This window comes from Anastrepha ludens, chromosome 2 (genome assembly GCF_028408465.1).
Source record: "Anastrepha ludens isolate Willacy chromosome 2, idAnaLude1.1, whole genome shotgun sequence".
In the NCBI taxonomy this organism is placed as follows: domain Eukaryota; kingdom Metazoa; phylum Arthropoda; class Insecta; order Diptera; family Tephritidae; genus Anastrepha; species Anastrepha ludens.
Window position 1 is genome coordinate 64028203 of NC_071498.1, and position 22121 is coordinate 64050323.

General features: G+C 33.4%; 1 long non-coding RNA gene across 6 annotated transcripts; it reads left to right on the top strand.

Annotated features, from left to right (window-relative positions):
- The first annotated feature begins 8262 nt into the window (after positions 1–8262).
- LOC128871635 (uncharacterized) lies at positions 8263–21826 on the top strand. 6 transcript variants are annotated; one of them, XR_008456049.1, is made up of 3 exons: positions 8263–8675; positions 20945–21004; positions 21530–21826. It is a non-coding gene; the product is annotated as an uncharacterized LOC128871635 (long non-coding RNA). The 6 variants fall into 6 exon arrangements; XR_008456052.1 differs by having other exon boundaries at positions 21560–21826; XR_008456050.1 differs by lacking the exon at positions 20945–21004 and having other exon boundaries at positions 8263–8679.
- Positions 21827–22121: the final 295 nt, after the last annotated feature.

Here is a 22121-nt window from a genome sequence, read left to right on the forward strand (position 1 = left end):
ATTAAAGTAACAAAAGTTATCTGTTTCATTACAGAATTTAGAACTTTTTTTAATACATAAAGAAAATTTTTAGCAAAAACGTATTTCCGGCGTTTCAAAATGATAATACACTGTTTAAGTAAAGTGATCGTTTAACAAAGGTAACCTTTTTTGAATTTTTTTTCTGTCGTCTAGAACATTTTTGTATTCTATGGAAGCAGCATTTGTTTTAGCGAGACAAAATAACTTTTTTTTCATCGATTCTGCTAACTTTTTAAGTAAATTTATATCCAGAGAAGCCCATTCTGCCTTAATTGCCGCTTTAAGATCGTTGGTGTTGTCAAATTGGCGATTTTTAGCGTAAGCTCTTCTGTCTAATATACCCCAAATGTTTTCTATTCGGTTTAGATGCAGAGAACACGCCGCCCAGTCCATAGTTTTTATGAAACAAATACTGTCTTGTTTCCCTGCTTATGTGGATTCGGGCGCTGTCTTGCTGAAAAACGAAGGATACTTCCCGATTATCCTGAATAAAAGGAAGGAGACTATTTTTCAAAACATTTTTGTAGTCCACTCTATTCATTCGCGATGATGTAAACTGTATATCAAGAGTTGCTTTCGATGTAAACGCACCCCAAACCAAAACAGAACCTGCACCGAAGTTGCGCAAATCTTTCCAATAATTTCAAAAACCAGCGGATCCAACAAGGTTCCATATTTTTTCATTCGCAAATATAACCTTTTTAAAAAATAATATGAAATTGGGCAACATTAAAAATATTCCAAATATCTTACTGTGCCCCAGTTGGTGTCTAGGTGTTTTTCTGCAAACTGAAGAATCGCTAGCTTGTGCCGTGGCAGAAGATGGGGTCCTTTTCTTATTTTTGATAATTTTAAATGATTGCACATCTGTAATGTGCGCCAAACTGTTGTTTTTGAAAACTTATTTTGAACAACAGCGGCAATGTTGGCGCAAGACTTAGTCGAGTTATGATTGCTCGCTGTTCTCGACTTGATAGTCATAATTTCCTTCCAACGGGCTTCAAAATGTTGTAATTCTCAGGACTCCGTAAAAAAATCCGGATAACAACGACTTCTGCCTCTTTTTTATTTTGCAATTAATTTGATTGACAAGTCTGAATGCTTGTAGGCCAAAATTTTTCCACGCTCCTCTTGTGATAATATTGAACCCCTAAATTGAATAAAATTATAATTAAAGTTATCCAAAACAACAATGAGCACCTTCTATCTCTTCAGAAGCTTATTTTCGACTGGTGTCTTAAGACTAGCAAAAGATAACGGTTCTAAAAACTAGAGTGAGCTTTCGCACCAAAAACAATTGATGGCAGTCTTAAGTCTATAACTGTTAAAATGGCGCCAAATAAAACCTACTCCGGAAGGTAAAAGCGAGCTTATGGTAGTTCAAAAATTGTATACCAAAGGTGTCTTTTGATTATGAAATGCACCTAATAATAAGTATGTATTTAAATCCAAAACCCAAATAAAAACACATCGCATCAACGGATTGATTTGACTGTTTCGTTAGATTCACCGTAAGAGGTGCAAGGTGAATCAAATTCCAAAAAATCGTTAGGCTTTCTCATTATTTGCGAATTTCTCTTCAATAATTTTGCAAATAATGTAAAATTAAGATGGCGTAATAAAACAGCAGAGTATTAACGACGCTAATTGTAATTTTTAGTATTGGCATACCGATACACAAATCCATAAATATGTGTGTATGTATGTATTAATGTGCTCATCGAGTTGCCTTGACAGAATTATTGTTAATAATTGGGATAATAAAAGGCGAAGATGAGTAATTTCTATAGCTACAGTATTTGTTTGCAAGTGAAACAAATTAAAATGAGAAATTTTATACTACAGGGCCAACTTTATGATATTTGTTGTTGTTGTTGTTGTTTGTTGTATTTTCTCGAGGTAAGGGGTGTAATATGATTGTACATGTAAAAATTATCTACTAAAAACATCATTCATTACTATTAGGAATGTGAAACATACAGTGATGGACAAAAGTCTACATACATCTCCTATTTACGTTGGTTTGAAAGTCCAAAAAGTTTATTGAAAAATGTGTTGATGCAGTTTTATTTTAAACCTGTTTTAATCAAATAATCACAATGAACAAAAGTCCTTTCTTTAACATAAAATAAGTAAGTTATGGCAAAAACACCTTTGAAATATATACTTTTTGCCTCGAATGTTTAAAAAATTACTTAAGTTCGATTAAAATTTACTTGTTTATTTCGCTAAAATGTTTACTTTTATTCTTCTTAGTTCTTGTTGCTGTAGCGGCCTTCCCCAAACGGGGAATCCTGCAGGAGTTACAGTCCAGATATAAATTTGGTAACGTAGCACCGACTGCCGGGTGACCGTCTTCTTTTTGGTATTTATGTTCGCCACCATTCTCTCCTAATTCCTGGGCTCCCTGATTGAATATAGGGCCTCTACAAAACGCTTCCAAATGTCACGATTCTTGGCCATGATTTTGACTTGTTTGAACGATTTCCCTGCAGCCTTAATTTTTTTCGAGAGTTCTCTTCCAAGTGCACATAGGGCGTCCTTGCGGCTTCCAATTGAATGCTTGCCTGCATATTTCTGTGCCATATTTCATTATAACATTTTACAACTGACTGAACTGGCTACTGGAATTTTCTAACAGGCAAGGATTTTTTAATGTAGGATATTGGAGGCCTCATGGGAGGAAGAAAGATTTCGTTGGCGGATAAAATATTTAAAACTGGCCATTAAAATAGGTAGCCCCCAGGTTCAAACGAAAAATGCGAATTTTTGGAATTAGTAATAACAGATATTTATTCAATTGCATGTGATTTTTATTTCATAGATTAATACAAAATATATAAGTAATATTTGAAGGATCTTTTAAAACTTAAACTAATGGCAATAGGAATAAACAGCAAATATGCATGCTATCATTAAAACAGATACGAAATAGCAAAAAAAGATGCCATACAAAAATTTCTTAGTGATTTTATTAAAAATGGTTTTTAAATTATCGAAGTTTCTTTTATTTTATTTATTTATAAGAATGAATAATTGTATTGCATTACGAAAGGCACTCGCAGCTAAGACTATCGGCCTAAAGTTTAAGACTACCGGCCGAAGTTTAATCAATAGCCAGTGTGTCCGCCATGATTGGTAATCACTTTTTGTATTCGATTTGGCATAGAATAATAATTGATAATCCTACGGCAGGTTTCTGTGGAAGTAGAATGCCATAGTTCTTTGCTTTTTTGTCATAAATCCTTCTTATTTTGAATGTTTCCTTCCCGCTTCGCTCCATTGAATCTCCCCAAATCTCTCCCGTACTGTACATTATTTATTTTACTTTTTTTTCTGAACCCGGTGAGAACTCTTGCCTGAAATTTTGCCCAGCATCAATTCCAAATAAATTTATTTTAATTTCAACGCTCCAAAGTATGCTATACCACTTTTTACGAGTATACCCTCTAGTCCACACCATGACTTGTGCTCTTGAGCAAAATTTTTCCTCTTCCTTAAATTTGTTTGTTTCAATAGAGGAACATTACAAGTTTTTCTGCCTGGTAGGTCATGTTGTACAATCGACGCCCGAATAGTTTTCGCTGGCACTACGCTGTTGATTTCAGCAGCAATGGCCGTTAATGACTTAAAAGGATCCTTCTTGGCAAGAGGCGCAATTAAATTATAAGAAGTACAATTCGCTTTATTTTTGCCACCACGACTTTCTGTGAATTTTCGGGCTTAAGGGCATTTACAACAAAATTTGTGTATCGTCCAAGTGGCTGAGCGATAAATTTGTACGATATTTTTTGTTTTCGAAAATTGACAAAAAACCTCCCCTCCTCAACCGTGCAATGCTGCGCAAGACGTATCATTGAAAGAAATTTTTTCTAATTGTTAATTATTAAATGAACTGCCAAATTCGCTACTTACGTTGAATTCAAGGTTTTTTATATTACTTATTGGTTAATAAAATGTAAGCGTTATCCGCAAAGCACATATTTAAGTGACTTAAATGTGATGTGATAATTTTAAAAGCCGATTTTATTTGGAGTTTTCTAACAAAAGTAGCAACAAAATTTTAAAAACTTAAATATTTACTGAAATCAAAAATCAAATAAAAGCCAAAAATATGCTTTGCAATCTGCTAATTTCGATTAAGCAATTTGCGATGATGTAAACATGCCCTTAACCAGTTACTCGCTACTCAAACAACAAACTGATCTCTCTGCGAGTGAACTGTAAACAAAACGCAAAACAGCGAGTAAACTGCAAAGAGGCAAAAAAGGCAATTTGTACATAAGCAGCACATTATATAGTACAAACAGCTGACAGTCGAGACGAAGCGACGGAAAAGAAAAAAACGGAGAAATGATAAACGCCAACAAACCGCTCCATGCACGCCAATCGCTTTTTATTTCTGTTTACAATCGAATGGAGGCGGGATAGGAGGGGTGATCGAAACCAACCAGTTTCGATGACAAAGCAGCAACTGAGCGAACCAACTGAGTGAGTTGTCAAAACGCACATAGTCTAGCGAATGGAAATTAACAGTGTGACCAGATGATTAAAAAAGCGAAAGAAACTGCATTGGGTTAGTTTTAACAATAAAAGAAAAATGATTTAGTTTTTGTTTTTCATGCCAATAATGTTAAGTTAAAAAAGTTAAAATAAAATCCTGCCAAGCACTTCCTAAATTTTCAAACAAAAATATTCGGTTATTACGAAAAAAAAACATATTCCGTTTTGTTAATTATCGAAAAAATTCGTTAACAAAAATTTTGTTTCAATGTTCAAAAAAAAATTCGGTTCACAGAAGACAGGATTAAAAAGGGCAATTTTTTTAGTTTTAAATTCATTTAACGGATGATTTGCGTAATTATAAAAGACATTTGTATAGAAAGCGCAGCTAAGCTTTTGAAAAGCGCAGCAGCCAGAGGAGCAGAAATCATTAAAATGAATAAATAAAAATAGAAATAATATTAATAACAAATAGATCAAAAATCTCCTTGGAATTAAATTGGAATGTATTACACAAGACGCGTTGTAACTCAGCATATTTTCTTAGGCAAAAGAAACAAACTTTTTTTTACATAAACTAACATTTTTTCATAACTATTGAAACGAAATGGTTTACAACTTTTTTTCCGGTCAGCAATAAAATAAAATAAATTTTCAATAATCATTTCATATATTTATAGTTATTGAAACAATTATTTTTGGTTTACTTCGTTGCGCGTCGCTACTTAAAATAAGACTAGAAAATATTAAATTCTATGCAAAATTAAAGTAAATTCTAAGTTTAGATGATACTTTCTCTGTATTTGTAAGAAATGTCACATTTACTTCCATTCATTACATTGCATAAGTTTAATTTTGATATTAATTTTGATATTTTACTTTGATATTTAATTTGTTATATTATTGTTTTATTTTTATAAATAGTATATATATATATATTTTTTTTTTTTATTATTATTTTATATTCTGTAAGAAATTTTGCATTTTTAAACTGTTGAGTAAATAAATAAAGCAAAAAACACGTTCACTTAGTTCTATAAAAGTAGATACCTGTATGAATACAAAAATTGGATTTAAATGAAACACTTTACAAAAACTCTGATTTATAATATACGAGGTGACCCATATAGTGCTCGGATTCAACTTAATTCGGCTATAAATAACATTAATTGATTATTTTTCAGTGAATCATTGTTTTTAATGAAAATAGCGAGCTTTTATTTAAACATAGAACAAAATTTCAGTCATTCTCATTACGATTTGTCAGTAAATTTCATTAAATTCGGCACTCAACTCACCGATGGCGTCTTCGATTGACGTTTCAACTCTCGAATCATCTTCTTATAATTCAAGAAGTATTAATACTTTACAGTGTCTCATAAAAAATAGTCCAGTGATGTGACATCTCAGCTTTTTGGCGACAAATTGGCATCGTTGTTTTGACAGTTCATACGATCTACAAAGAAAAAAACTCAAAAATTATAAATAACGTAATTATATTATATAATGCCATATTCATCAAACTAATCGGGAGAGCTTTGTTCATTTAATATTAATTAGCTAGCTAACCATTTTCGTTTTAATTCAGTTCCGTTTTTTAATTTTTAAAATATTCATGGTCCTATAAACTCTCCCCAAATCAGCATTACCAAGTGGTCATACTAACATTAAAATAAAAACCAATTTGTCTAAATAAGGAAAAGTAATAAGTTTCTAAATTCTTAAAACTCTTTCCAAAATTCTGCGTTTAAGGTTTCTTTTCTCACCTGCATTTATATCAAATTTATCCAATATATTTCAAGTAATGAAGTTTTCTATGTTGGTCTCTCAAAATCTCTTTATGCTGAAAATTCTAGAGTCCTGAGCTTAATAAAATGCCCAAATTTGTTGAGGTAGATTTTTCGTTTGCAAAAGATCGCCGAATGAAATTTTTGTATATTTGTTATAAATAGTTTAATTGTACTTTCTCTTTCTTCTTATGCCTTTTAACCTTAAAATATCTCTACTTAGCCTGTAAGTATCTATTATTTTCATTGGCGTATTAAATAAATAAATATTAATATGCTTGGAAATTAAGTAGACTGCTGTTATTCAGTGTAAAAAATTTGGCTTCCAAAAAAATTACCTATTGGGTCTATTGGGCTACAGAACTGACATCTTGTGCGAAATTACGATCTTAATTCAACTATGAATACATTCTTAAAATTAATAGAAAAAATTCAGAGTTGGGAGCAAAAAAATTTAATGGGGTACGGCAAATATCTACCGTAAGCTCACCGAAATGTAAATCTATATGTAAATGTAAATCTTCGTGCTATAAGAGAAAGCCATTATTTTAGATCATAAAACAGTTTTGCAGGGTTAGCTGTATTTCTTTCAAATGATTTATTAATGTTTTGTAGTTCATACGAATAACAGGTTTGCTTTTGTTAGGCGTCATAGCTCCGATTCCTCTGACCCTTATACGCTGAAACTTTTGTATACGGCGTTTGTACGTTCCAAACGTTGCATGCTTCATTTGGTCTCCGTGCCATGCTGCTAGAATTGAAGGAATCCAGAGAGTAGGCCTTACATTTCGAATTGCATAATTTACGCTTTTCGGATCCTATCCTACATACGAAGCAGAGCTAAAAAAGCTTATTCGTTAACTTAAAATCATGGCAGAACAGGAGAAATTTCTAATCTTTGTCTTTCACTTCTGATTTGGTCGATTGTTCTGTTGACTGTTTGGTGTTAATTGAGAGGGCTCTCTTTAATATTCCGGTCAGAGCCCTTCGTAGTTCGAAGTTTTTCTATGATGATTTTTCAAAATCGTCTCTCCAATTACTAGAGCCTTAATTGAGTTCAATAAAATATCTTTTTGTTGAGATAGATTTTTCATGTTCGAAAGATCGTCTATTGAAATTTTTTAATATTTATTAGAAATAGCTATTTGTAATTTCTTTTGTTTTAATGTATATTAACCTTAAATTATGTCTACTTAAGCTATAAGAATCTATTATTTGAATTCGCTTATTAAATAAATAAGTAAATAAAAAAAATATTATCGTGAATAATATAAAATTCTTGAATCTGTCAATAAATCAAATAAAATTTAGCTTTTATGCACCTCTCTTTTAAGTCAATTTGAAAAATTCAAAAAATTTATATAATTACTCAATTAATATTTTAAGTAAGAATGTTAGAAAAATATAACGCGGCCACAATTGAATTCCGAAGTTTAAGCAAAATAATGCTAAGTCTACCATTGAAAATTTTAACCTGGCCACACTATAAATGAATTGACAATTGGAAACTGGAACTGGAACTGGAACACTGCCGCAGCAGCGAAAAGACGTGGAAAACGAACGCGTTGAATTGGAATAAAATAAACGTTCTCTGTCTTTAGTGACACACTAGTAAAACACTAAGAAAAAAATGAAATAAATGAAACAACTCACTAGCTGGAGCATGGCAGGCATGCTTCTTCCTTACAACAACACAAAAAGGGGGCAAAAAAGTCAAATGAAAATGACCAAACTAGAAACAAACAGTAAATGGTAGAATCTAAATTAGCGAGCGCTAGCGCAAACGGGTAAAGCCTAAATGACTTCACTGCCGTTGTATGTTAGTACACCTGGAGGCCGGAATACTTAGTTGGTTGGCATGCTTTTAGATTGGCAGCTGACCGGGTGGAGATAGAATACGCAGAATACCAAGCGGAAAACAATGCCAGTTTGGGAGGTGGGTGGGGTAAGGTCGCCGCAGCAGGCGGTAGAAAAGGCAAAAGAAATGAAAATGACTTGGAAACGGGCGATTGTATGCAAGTGTGCGACTTTAGTACTTGGCAAACTGTCAGTGAGTGTGAACGTTCAACAACGGTATCGCTGATTACTTTTCGTTTAATTGTTGTTGGTTGGTCGATCTGATATAGAACGGCGGATACGGATCCAACGAAAGAATATACGAATTGTATTAACGCTGGAAAATCGAAGAAATATTGAAAAGAAAAATAAGCGTGAGAAATATTAACTCCATACGGTGGGGTACGAGTAGAATTGGACGAGCGTGTCGCCAGCGATCGCGTGTGTGTTTCTATGCATTTTTGCTCCTCCAATTGTTTTCCTCATGCCTTAGTCGGCAAGTTTTAAGTATATGCTCGTGTCTTAAATGTATGTAAGCACCAACTGGTAGTTTCTATGTTTTCCACTGAAATCAAAGTTGTGTTTTCGTTGTGCGTATAAATTCTTTTGTGTCGTTTTGTTTTTTGTTATGTGCCTTGCTGTCTAAACGCTTGGGCGCATTTAAAAGTTCAATTGGGAAAACAAGTGAAATTGAAACGCGGCTAATTGGTTTAAATTACCCACAATAAATTTGTAGTTTTGGTGGACTTTGGCTAAATGTATCTGCGGCCATTTGCGACCGTTTGGCTGTAAAACTTTTACAGTCTGGCAAAATCACATACATATGTATGTATGTATGTATGTATGTACATAAGAGAGAAAAAGTGAAGTAAAATGAAGTGAGTGCAGTGCAAATAAGAAAATGCAAAAACGCATTGGAAGTAAAGTTTGTGGCAATTAGAAAGAGAGAAATACAAAAAAAAAAAATGTCAAAAGCAGTTAGAAAAATTCTTAAAACTCAAAAGAGGGTTAATCTGCAATGGAAGATGGAGTGTGAGAGAGTAGGCAAAAGTCAAATTAAAATTTTAATGAAATAAATATGGAGGCAGAAAAAAAAAATAACGCAAAGTTTTAAAAATAAAAATTTAATACACAACTCCAACAACATCCATGTGAAATAAAAGGAGCTATAATATAATCATTTTTTTAGTACTAAAATATTATCCCTTGCTTTCTAGCACTAATTTTTAAACAATCCAATTGCAAAATTCATCAACTTTTAAACTACTAAGAAGGCATAAAAATATATAAAAGCCACTTAATTAATTTATGTTTGACAAGAGTAACTATTTTAACCTCTATTTGGAGTTTTGGGGCATAAATGGTTTCATGCGCGGGATTTGCAAAACAAGGATGTAAAGGGAGTAGAGAGTTGTATCCTGATCCTAAAACTGTAAACCGCAACCTACAGAGGTTTATAGCTTTTAGGGGGAGGTTCTAGTCCAAAAGCCCGAAAATGTGCGTAATTTCATAATTTTTTTTTGAGAGTACATATGTACGGATTTAAAAAAAAAACTTTTGTGGCATTTACTTGTCTATATTTTAAAAAGTTCACAAATGGGTATGGGAATAATACAAAATGACAGCTCCACCCCTCACTGACGACGGTCGTGGGCGGGGCACTACAACTGACATGAAACGAAAACACCAAAAAAATCGTGAAGTAGATGAAATTGGGAGGCTTTATGAATTTCCGATTCTTAAAAAACCCTTTTTAAACAAAGTGGGGACCCTTTGAAAAAAAACTCCTTTTTTGCCTATTTTTATTTGTTTTAACGTTAAAAAAAACAACACTAAAACACGCTTCCTGAAGGCCTCCTAAGCTTTTATCTGAGCCGCCAAACGTCGAAATCGGTGTACTCGTTGAAGCGCGATCGCGCCCGCGCGCAAAAAAAGATGTTTCGAGAAAAACGCGTTTAAAGTTTGACGAAGCGGCTCCGAGCGCGCGCTTCTATCTGTTTTTCGGCCGACGCACTCTCTCGTCTATAGCTACATATATCTCGTAAAATCAATTAGGTAGATAAATATCCTTTTGCCTAAACATTTTTGAGGCCTTAAGGATGAAAATAAAGCAATACAAAAAAATAAGTTTTTTTGGTCGATTTTGACTAGAACCTCCTCTTAGCAATTTGTTGTTAAAGCTATGTAATTTAGCAAAAACTTAGTTTTTGTTGTTGTTGTAGCTCTTTACTAAAAAAAAAAAAAAGGTTAGTGCTTCTGGAAGCCTGAAAAACAAGATTTTTGTATGCGGGTTCCTTTTAGTTTTACAAAAGCGCTGACAAGAAAGGTGCTTATAAATCCGTACCAGTTTTGTGGAAAACTTTTTGGCCCCGTAGGCGGTTGTTGTTGTTGCAGCAGCATAAATATTCTTCATACATATATCTGGGGAATGCTGTTGAAGTGGCAGCCCCTGGCCGGATATAAATTCGGATCGTTCCGGTTACATAGAACCGATTGTCTGTTGTGGGAACTCCGCTGCATTTGCAGCTTAATTTTTTCAAGCTTCTATTTTTCTCAAACACACGAAATCACGATCTAGTAACATACTTGAAGGTGTATACATACATACATATGTGAGGTCTCGATCGCAGTAGTTGACATTCGTTTGAAGCGTAAAGATCTTTTTTTAACTGACGTCAAAAATGTCTACGTTTGTCCTGAAGAAGAGGCTTTGCGGGAAGTCATGCTTCATTATTACCTTTTAAAGAAAAGTACAGCTGAAACGTGTCGAATATTGATCAATATTTACCGTAATCACATCCATCAAATACAACTTGTAAAGAGTGGTTTCAACGCTCCAAAGTAGCAATTTCGACGTGAGTGAAAAAGATCGCGAAGGGACAAAATTCGAATATACTCAATTACAACAATTATTGGATGAAGACACATGTCGAACCCTTGATGATATTTTGACAGATCAACCGTCGGTAAACGTTTGCACGCGATAAGAATGGCCCAGAAAGCAGGTAATTGGGTGCCATATCAATTGAAGGAGAGGGATATTGAGAGACGTTTGGTGACGTGTGAGATGCTTCTTAAACGACAGAAAAGAAAAGGCCATCTACATCGCATCGTCACTGGCGATGAAAAATGGATCTATTATGATAACCCTAAGCGTCGAAAATGTTGGAGCCTGCCAGGTGACAGCGAAAAAAAATATTCTTGCTTCAAAAGTTATGTTGTGCATCTGGTGGGATCAGAAGGGTGTCATCTATTATGAACTCCTTAAAACATCTGAAACCATCACTGACGATCGTTACCGACTGCCGCTAATGCGTTTGAATCGAGTTCTCAATGAAAGGCGGTCGGATTGGGACGGTAGACACGACAAACTGATTTCGCTGCATAATAACACCAGACCACATGTTGCTAAATCGGTCAAGAAATATATAGAGGTACTCAATTGGGAAATCTTTCCCCACACGCCGTATTCCCCAGACATTGCACTTTCGCATTACGATCTGTTCCGATCAATGCAGTCAGCCCTGATTAGAGAGTGGAGTGAAAGAAAGGAGTAAAGTTTTAGCTTCCAATGGCGCATATTTCACACAATTTCAAGTATTATTTAATTCGAAACTTTGCCTAAAACTTTACCTCCTCAATTACGCCGACAAGATCTAGGACAAAACGATCAGACGAATACTGGACCAGACAGTGTTTAGACAGACAAAAACGACATTCATCGGGAGACCATCACTACCTTCTTAAGGTCCTAGCCACCGAATGCCGTCATCGAAGTCCAACCACCACCCATCGCAGGCAAAGAGCTCCAGCTACCGTGAGAGTCCTGCGTAACCTTGGCCCAATTACGTTCTGGATTTTATAGTAGGTTAAACTCCTACTTATCCAGAATCGACCCTGATATACTAAACATAAGTCCAGCATGTGAAGGCACTCGCACGGCACTAACCACCTCGTTTTCACGACAGTCGGTTCTACGTTACCGAAACGACCCGGATGTAAGTATGGGGAATGTTTATGCTGCTACAACAGGAACATTAACCACCTTTTCACATGCCTAATCAAACCCACTCATCTAAAACCTTTTCCCCTCTGGACCCAACCTGTCGAAATAGCAAGTTTCCTAGGCCTACCGTTAGATGAGCTAGACGATGGCATTCGGTGAGTACCCCAAACTGGCTGGGCTTTTCCAGGCAAAGACAGTTCACTCCAGCACCATCAAGCAAAAGTGAAAGTGGTTAATTTTTAATTTTCTTATTTATCCTTATTTTTAATTGTTTTGGAAAATGCAATAATTCTGTGCGCTACTCACTTTTTCTAATGCAATCCATTAAACCTCTTCACTGAATTACCCGAAATTTCATTAGTAGTTAAATTTTTATGTTTCACATTTTTTATATTTTTGCCTTCAGCGTATTCAGCCTGAAAGTGTTGTTGTAGTATGCGCCATTTTTTTATTATATTGTTTTTGAATTGCATGATTTTATGTGGCAGATAAGCTACGCCAAAATTCTACTGACATTATTTCTATTATCAGGCAACTGATAAAATTTTTGGGCACGAAATCCTCCGGACACATAATAAAGTCATTCTTTTGAGTGGAATCAGATAAAATCAGATGATAAACAAAAGTTATAAAAAATAATTGGGTAAACAGATACAAATAAATATGAAATAACAGTAAAATATTTTTGCGTGTTTAGTTTTATGGAGGGTAAAATGCTTTTAGAGACATTTTTCTGAAAAATACTACGAAAAAGTAGAACCAAAATTAAGAAATCGAAATTCAACATCGTCTTGGTATTCTGCGTGGAAAATTAAGCAAATATCGACTGTTTAATAAATAATAAACTAAATATGAAATGAATATCCAACCTTGAGGCTAAAACAAAAAAAATCGAATTATTAAAAAACTGTAAGCCTCCTCCTCATTAGTCCGTTTAAGAGAAGAAATAATTCACAATTGCCATAATTACAACAAAAAAAAAAAGAACAAATGTAAATGAAAATCTGTATAGCAGTAAGCTGATACATTAATCCCTTGTTTTTGTATTTGTAATAACTTGTTTTCAATATTTACAAAATTTACAATTTAAATAAAATTAAATAAAAGTCATATTGAAAAATTAAGAAAAAGTGTATTTTTGTTTTTAAGAGCAAACAAATATCGCACAAATTTATTGTGTATAAAAATATTTCCAGAACATTTGTTTAAATCGCTAGCCTGTGCTGTGACATGCGGACGCTGATCGCATGCAAATTATCTCATCTCCTACTGATGGCATGCAAATTATCTCATGCGATATAATGCAAATGGAAATGGATACCGCTTATCGCAGAGCTGATGGCATGGGTTTATCGCATGCAATAAACTGCCACTTTGGTGTTTTCGCAGCTACACATATTTTCATTCACAAGAAATCTTTGTAGTGACAGCATTATAAAATCAAAAAAGAAATTAAAAAACGAGGCGTTTCTTCTAGTCCCATTAATCTATTTAACCTTTTTTGTGTATAAAAGCAGCGAATGGATTGGTCTACCAACATTTTTTTTTATTTTTCGTTAAACTAACTTTTTTCTTTTGCTCGAAAATGCAAGGAGGGCTTTGTACGGAGTTTTTTTTTTTCAAATGAAAAGTTATGTTAAAACATTCATCTGTGATCATTTTTCCGCATGCCATGAAACTGACAGTTCTCATGCGATAGTTCAACGCAAATGCAGATGTGGGGTTAATTTTTGTTTAATATCCCAAGGCGCTTCTACAAGGTAGCAGCAGTAAGCAAAAATTATAATTGCGTGTATTTTGTTGTTGCTCAAATATCTATGTAGAGTAGTAATCGATAGGCCAAATTAGAGGCGAAACTATTGAAAATGATAGTAGTAGACCAGCTGATTTGTTTTTCTTTTTCTTTCGTCGCGGACATTAGGGTGCCAGCATAAAATGAAATGACGAAAGCCGTTCCATTCGCACCATTCTCGTCGTATGCTGCTAATTTCAACTGCATTTCGGGCGTTTAACGCAATTTGCCTTTTTCTTTGCTATTTTCTTTTTGACATTCTAATACACACAACTTTTTTTTTGGTGTAGTGCCATCACCTTTGTTTATTTTTTTTTTTTTGGAGGTTGAGGTAGGGTTCAAAATACCTTCGAACTTACAGCGACCATCGTCTTCTACGTCGTGTGGTGTGGCCACTAAAACGATCCCTCCTCTCCTTCAGGGGAGACACCCTTCCCGGAACTGATTTCTATATTACTTCGGGAGGGCCCAGAACGGCATCCAAAATGACCAAATCTATTCACCCACGTCTGGGTCCACCATATTTGTAGCCAGCTTTCATGCTATAGGCTTGTCTTCTTGTGCCTCTATCTGTGCGGCTTCGCTTTGTTGCACTGTGTCGAGGTCAATATTTTTTTCCGTACTACGTTCTCGATGTATTTCTTTACCGCGTTCCAGCTGTCCTCGCGTTCGAGCATTTTGCTGATTATGTTGCTCGTTGCGATGTCATCCGTTATAACTAAAAAATGTGTGTTCAGCTACATCGCTCAACACTTCGCAGTATCGCAGCACTTAGAATCGGTTACCTTGCCCGTGCGGTATAGGTATCTCCGGAAGTATTCGTGGCCCGAGAGGAACTAAGTTAAGAAGTAGTTCACTTCTCCGAAGTTCCTTGGACCCATTTGTCAATTGATGAAATAAGTTTCGCCGTCCATCTGCCACTCGGTTTAGTGTCCCATCGTTTTTGCCACCGCATCATGGTTTGGCATCTCCATTTTGAGAAGCTAGTGATGACGTGTTTCTTCTTGGAGTCCCACGCATCCATTCGCTCCCGGACCATGAGGTCAGGGGGTATCTGCCCGCTGATCACGAAAATTGCTGCGCCTGAGACAGTGTGGTAGGCTGATGCAACTCTGAGAGCCGCTGTTATGGTAGCCGCATGCCATATCAGGGCCCAGAAAGTAAGCCTGCAGTCAAGTTGAATGCCTAAGTATTTCACTACTTTTTGGGTCACTAAGGACGTGTCGCCTACTTGCATGCTGACCTCGTGTCATAAGGTTGACATGCCCATCACCTTTAATGAATGCGTCTCGGCCAAAGCATACTGAGGGCTCTCTAAGTACGTAAGCACTTTGTTGCTGTTGTTGTAACAGTACCTTTACCCTGTCAGTGTAGCGTAATCACCGGTCGTCTTCGTCTAGCTCATCTAACGGTAGGCCCACGAAACTAGCTGTTTCGACGGGTTGGGTCCAGAGGGAGAGGGGTGTTAGATGAGTGGGTTTAATAGGGCATGTGAAAAGGTGGTTAGTGTCGTGCGGGGTGCCTTCACAAGTTGGACATATGTTTGGTATGTCGGAGTCGATTCTGGATAAGTAGGAGTTTAACCTGCTACAGTATCCAGAACGTAATTGTGCCAGGGTTACGCGGGACTCTCGGGGAAGTTGGATCTCTTCGTCTGTGGTTGGATTCCGATAACGGCATTCGGGGGTTAAGAAGGTGGTGAGAGTCTCCCGATGGATGTCGTTTATGGCATGTCTGTAAACTGTTCGATCCAATAACTGTCTGTTTGTTTTGTCTGAGATCTCGTCCGCGTAGTTGAGGAAATGCCTTCTGATGTGCCTGGGAGGTGGCTCAGGCTCGAGCAGGTGTCTGCAAGGGTGAAAACTGCGGTAGCATCCAAGCAGAAAGTGTTTGCTGAGTAGTTTATTGTGCTCCTTAACAGGCAGCATTGGGGCCTCATTATGTAGATGTGGTATAGGTGACATCAGAAGGCATCCTTTCACGGTCCTTAAAGCGGAACGTAAGCACTCACCGGGTACGCTGCTCTTGATAACAGTAAAGTAAGAAAAAGTTTATATTACGTCAACAAATCAGCTGATTCTGTCAAATCCACTGATAGGGGGTTAGCTGTTCGCGGATACCCCCAGTTTCTGTATTCTCTCCATCATTATAAATAGTTATTGTAGTATCCCTAGCCAGTAACACAAGCTTCTCTGAGTGTTGCCATGGAGTTCATCGAGCAAGTGCTGTCTGAAAGTATTTGAGAAAAGGGAAATTTTTGATGATCTGGCCTTAATGAAGTTGCTGTTGTAGTTATACCAGTATAAATATTCCTCATATATATTTGTTGAATGCTGCTAGATCGACAGGCTTTGGTCGGATGTAAATCCGGATTGTTCCCGCGATGTAGAAGCGACTGTCATGCGAGTTTTCCCGCAGCTACTGCTGTCTTTATGATTCGCCACGAATTCTCTATTGGCTGTAGGTCGATTTTTGCGCCGGCCACTCGAAGAGTTTTTATAAAATTGGTGTCAATTCATGAATTTACTAGCACTGTGCGCAACCAAGGATTAGTTGGATTAGGAGATTTAATTTGCTTATATCAAACAATTTGTTTGTGTATTTTTGCTTTATGAATACATTTTTGTAGAACATTAAGACGGTTTCCAAATAAAACACCACCGAAAAAAATCCTGGTTGCACGCCTGACCTGGAAAACCACAGCAAGGAAGCGCTTGTTGCAAGATTTCCTTGTACATAATTCCAGTAATTTCGACTTGAATTTTTACATTCCGATCAACATCGGTTGATGTAAAATATCCTTACACTATGACCGACCCACGGGCCACCTTGTTAAAGTGGTTGTTTTTTGTGTAATTGAAATTCGATTACTCACTATATTTCGCAAGCACTTAAAATTTGGATTAATCACTCCAGATAACTAATTTCCAAAAATCAGGGTCTTGATTTAAATGTTGTTTGGCAAAAGCCAATCGTTTTGCAAAAGTTTTTGTTTTTTAATACATTGACTTTACGTCGAGCGTTGCTAGTTCAAGGCGTCTCATTGGAATGAGTTGTGGTTCTTGTTCTTGCCTGTACGGGGAATGCTGCTGGCGTGACAATCCTTGGCCGGAAATAATTTCTGGTCGTTCTGGCAACGTAGAACCGATTGTCGTGGGAACGGGCACAATGAATCTAGTCCCTTGTTTGAATGTGACAAAGTTTTGATTTTGTAGCGCCGTCTTTAAGCCAAAAAATTAACGAAAAAAATATAATAATAAAAAAATACATATGTAAATACGTCTGTATGTGTAATAATATAATAATATCGAAATTTCCGAAAGGTTTACTCATCTAAAAAATTTTTGCAAAATTATAGAAAAAGAGATGTAAAAAAAATATTTTTTTTAACTGCAAATATAACACAATAAAAATCGCAAAATATAGTACAAAGAAATTATTCAAATACGCGAGTTTTTAAAAATTACATTAAAAAAATGGTGATTTGCAAAAACTCAAGCGTGACACAGTTAATAAATAAAAAAATATTTAAATGAAAATGGCGATGTAACAAAACGCCAATAATAAAGCAAATCGAGAAAAAATTTCAACAAAGCACATCCAAACCACCGGGCGACAACAAACAGCTGTTTTGGTGTTAGTGGTGATGCAGCACCGTAGCCCCACCACCCATTCAACTGCAAAGCAACCAGCCACCCCAGTCAACTAAGAAACCAACAATTTGCTGATAGACCGGTGGTGGAAGTAAGGCGAAAGCAAAAAGCGAAAAAATGTGTATAGTAGTGCGAGAAGTGCAAGAAATGCGAAAATTAAAATAAAAGTGAGGGCACACAAATTAATAAAAAAACAAAGACGACACAGCGCGACAGCTGATTTGCATTTTTCAATATAGAAAAAAAAGCGAAGTTAGCAAAAATTAAAAAAAAAAAAAATGAAAGAAATTAAAAAAATATTTATGTATATTTACATACACATGTAAACGAAAATTATATCCTACAAATGTGAAGTAAACTGTGAAGGAGCCCAAACAAAAGCTGCATTAAGTAAAATAAAAATACACAAAAAAAACAAAAGAAATGCCGCATATCGGTGGCAACCGCAGCAGCGGCAAATATTGCGTGAGGTAATGGAAAATTTACAAAGAAAAAACAATTAAATCTTATAAAAATATTCCACGAATGCGCATAGAAGTTGCGTCGCTTAGCGGAGAATTACCTGTGATAGAGAAAATGATAATAAAGCAGCGAGCAAAAAAAAAAAATAACGTGTGTACACCATTGACACCCCACGGGCAATTGCTGCGACGTCACTATCACGACAGCCGTCGTTCATGCATACAGATCTAGCCTTTGTTTTGTGTGAAGTGCGTAGGACTTTGTTATGGTCGATTGTTGTTTTTGTTTTTTCTTTGTGTTCATGTTTTCGACTTCTCTTTGTTGCTCAGCCACTAAAATTGTGTGCTACAGCTTTTCCACACTCCGAATCCGTTTCCTCTCTTGCTTGCTTGCGCTTTTGTTTTCAAAATTCGATGCGCTGCCTGCCCCCTGTCGCGCGCTTGCTGCTGATATGGGTACCTCTCAATTGTGCGTTTTGGTGATTGTGTTTGCCTCTTCGAATATTGAAGGAATCTGTCAAATGTTTTATACAAATAAAAAAGGACAAATAAAAATATTAAATAAAATTAAATAATAAAATACAAAAAAAATAATAAAAATAACAATAAATTTCAAATATAATAAAAAAATGATACTAAACAATAAAAAAATAATAATAGTAAAAACAAAAAAAAATTATAAAAAAACATAATAAAAAAAAATATGTTCAAAAATTTAAATAAAAAGTTTCTATAATTTTCATTTTGTGCTATCAACAGGCAGCATACACACATTGACTTTTAAGCAATTTTGACTTCTTAATATAATAATTTTATTTACTAAATACTTTTTTCTGAATTTGCTTGTCTCAGAAACAAATCGAAAGGCATGATTTTGGCGACTTAATGCGCTCAATTCTTAAAAAAAATTAATATAATAATTAGGAATCATATAAATTAATTGTTAAATTGTAAAACCTCGCAAACCAGAAGAAGTTAAAAAATATGTATAAAATACGTTTTTAGAATTTCCATATTTTTTTTAACTTAAGCTTGACATTGAAAAACTGCTAGGCCCAGATTGTGTTAGTCTGGTTGAGTTCTATAGAGGAGACCAACAGCGGCTGAAAAAATAATAAAATATTTCTTTTCCAACATCTGAAATGCGATAAGCGAAAATTTGGTTACATCTAAAACTTTTGTGTTTTTTAGATTATGCAAAAATTCGCTCAAGCGGTTAAAAATAAAGATCAAAAACAGAAAAACACTTTAAAAATTTTTTTTAAATAATGTTTAAATTTGTTTTTGTTTTTTTTCTGCTTAAAGGTTTTTTTTTTTAGTTTTTCTTTGTTTAAAACATTTTTTTAACTTTTTTTTTGTTTAAAACATTTGTTTTAATTTTTATTTGTTTAAAATAGTTTTTTTTTTATTTTTGTTTATTTAAAACATTTTTTTGAAATTCATCAATCGTAGTTAAAAGTAAAGATCCAAAACAGAAAACATTTTTACAATTTTTTTAAATGAGTGCTTAAAATTTTAAATTTTTTTCGTTTCACATTCTTTTTGTGTTTTGTTTAAAACTTTTTTTATTTAATTTACGTTTGTTTAAAACATTTTTTTTTTTAATTTTTGTTTATTTTAAACATTTTTTTGAAATTCATCAACCATGGTTAAAAATAAAGATCAAAGACAGAAAACATTTTTACAATTTTTTTAAATGAGTGTTTAAAATTTTAAATTTTTTTCGATTAAATTTTTTATTTTTGTTTTGTTGAAATTTGTTTTTGTTTAAAACATTTTTGTTTTTAATTTTCGTTTGTTTAAAACATTTTTTTTTTAATTTTTGTTTATTTATAACATTTTTTTGAAATTCATCAATCATGGTTAAAAATAAAGATCAAAAACAGAAAACATTTTTACAATTTTTTTAAATAAGTGTTTAAAATTTTAAATTTTTTTCGTTTAACATTTTTTTTTATTTTTTTTTGTTGACATTTTTTTTATTTAAAACATTTTTGTTTTTAATTTTCGTTTTTTAAAACATTTTTTTGTTAATTTTTGTTTATTTAAAACATTTTTTAAATTTGGGTTTTTTAATTTTTTCATTAAATATTAACTAAATTAAATTAAAATTAAATTTATTTATTTTTTTTTTTGTTTTGTTTAACATTTTTTTTTCTAAGAATTATGTTACTACAATTCATTGAAAAATTTATAATAATAAATAGATATGAAATAATAATATGTATTTCAAACATTTAAAATATTTTTTGCATTTCGATATTTCGGGAACGTAATATCGAACAGTTGTATTCGCCATATACGATGCGCATCGTCAAAATTTATTGGGTAATTTTTTATTATTTATTTCATATATAAAAAAAAGTAAAAAAAACAAAAAAAAAATTTGATAATAATATTTTTATTATATTTTTTCTTTGTTGTTGATATTTTTATTTATTTTTTGTCTTTGTATTTGATAATATTTTTTTTTAACTATATTTTTATTATTTTGGTTTGTTTTTGTATTTGTGTTTTTATTATAATCTTTTGTTTCATAATATTTTTATTATTGTTTTGTGGTTTTGTGTTTGTTTTTGAGAATATTTTTATTTTTGTTTTGTTTTTGTATTTGATAATGTTTATATACAATATATACACATACATAAATATGCACATACATATATATATACATATATTTTCACTATTATATTTTTATTATTATTTTTTGTTTTTGTATTTGATTTGCATTTAACAGTACTTTTTTAAAGAAATTTTGGTATATAATAAATAATTTTTTTATTTGCATTTTAATATCTAAGAAGATTTGTTTAAATCGTTCATCTTTATGTTTCTGAATTTCAAAAAATTGAAAATTAATTGCCAGTTTTTAATTTCTTTTGTAGGTTTTTGTGACTTAGCTTCCAAAAACCGATTTTTCAATTTAGTTCGATTTTATTCGAAAGGTACCTTCAAAAACAAAATTGATATTTCAGTAACAATAAAATACATAAATAAAAAAATAGATATTTGAATTTTGTTAACTCGAAACATAAACGCGGTATCGTTACCGGCCAGTTTGTTGCAAACAAAAAAAAAAATAATAATTAATTTTTTTCTGTGAACTTCGAGTGAGATTTTAGAAACAGTGAACAAATATTTATTTTCGTTTTATAAAATTCCATCAGAATCTGTCCAATTCCTAGAAGAATCAACTATCAAATAGATTTTACGAAAGGATAATACCCTGAATTTTTATTACAAACAAATACATTACATATGTATGTATGTACATATATACAATACATGCTTACATACATGTGTACATAGTTGCCACATTTTTGACTCTCAAATACTTACAGCCATTACAATTAATTTTAACAAAAAAATGTGCATAAACAGTGCTGAATGCAAGAAAAATAAATAAATCCCCGTGCAATTACTAAACCTCATGCAAAAATCCTAAATTTTTTTAATTTTTAATATTTCAGAAAATAATTTAAAAAATATATTTAATTTAGAAATTTGTGAATGTCCTTTCAAATAAGTTGCCAAAACGTGTGTGAAACCCACATACATACATAAATACCTACGAAGCCTGAAAGCAATCGAAAAGCGAGTTAAACGGCAGTTTCAAATATTTTAAAATAATCAAAAATCAGTGAGTGAATTATTCCAGTGTAACTCAAAGTGTAATTCAAGTGCATACCATAAAATATCGCACAGAGCGTTGAAAAGGAAGAAAAAAGTGAAATAAAAAGTCAATAAACAATACAAAAAAATATAAACGTGCTTTTCAACTGATAACAGCAAAGCAAGTACAACAACTAACCCTACAATACCAACACGACCAGCAAATCAACATTTAAGTAAATAAAATAATTGAAACCCTTGAATAATAACATCCGTACATACGGACATACATACAATCTTTCGACAGTTGCTGATTACAAATCGTCACTTCGAATAACAGCACAAAAAAGTACGAGCAATAGCACACAAAACAAGAAAATTATAATTTAAAAAATAATTCAAAAAAGTGTAGAAACTCAAGTAAAAGGAGTGCAACACAATAAAGAGTGC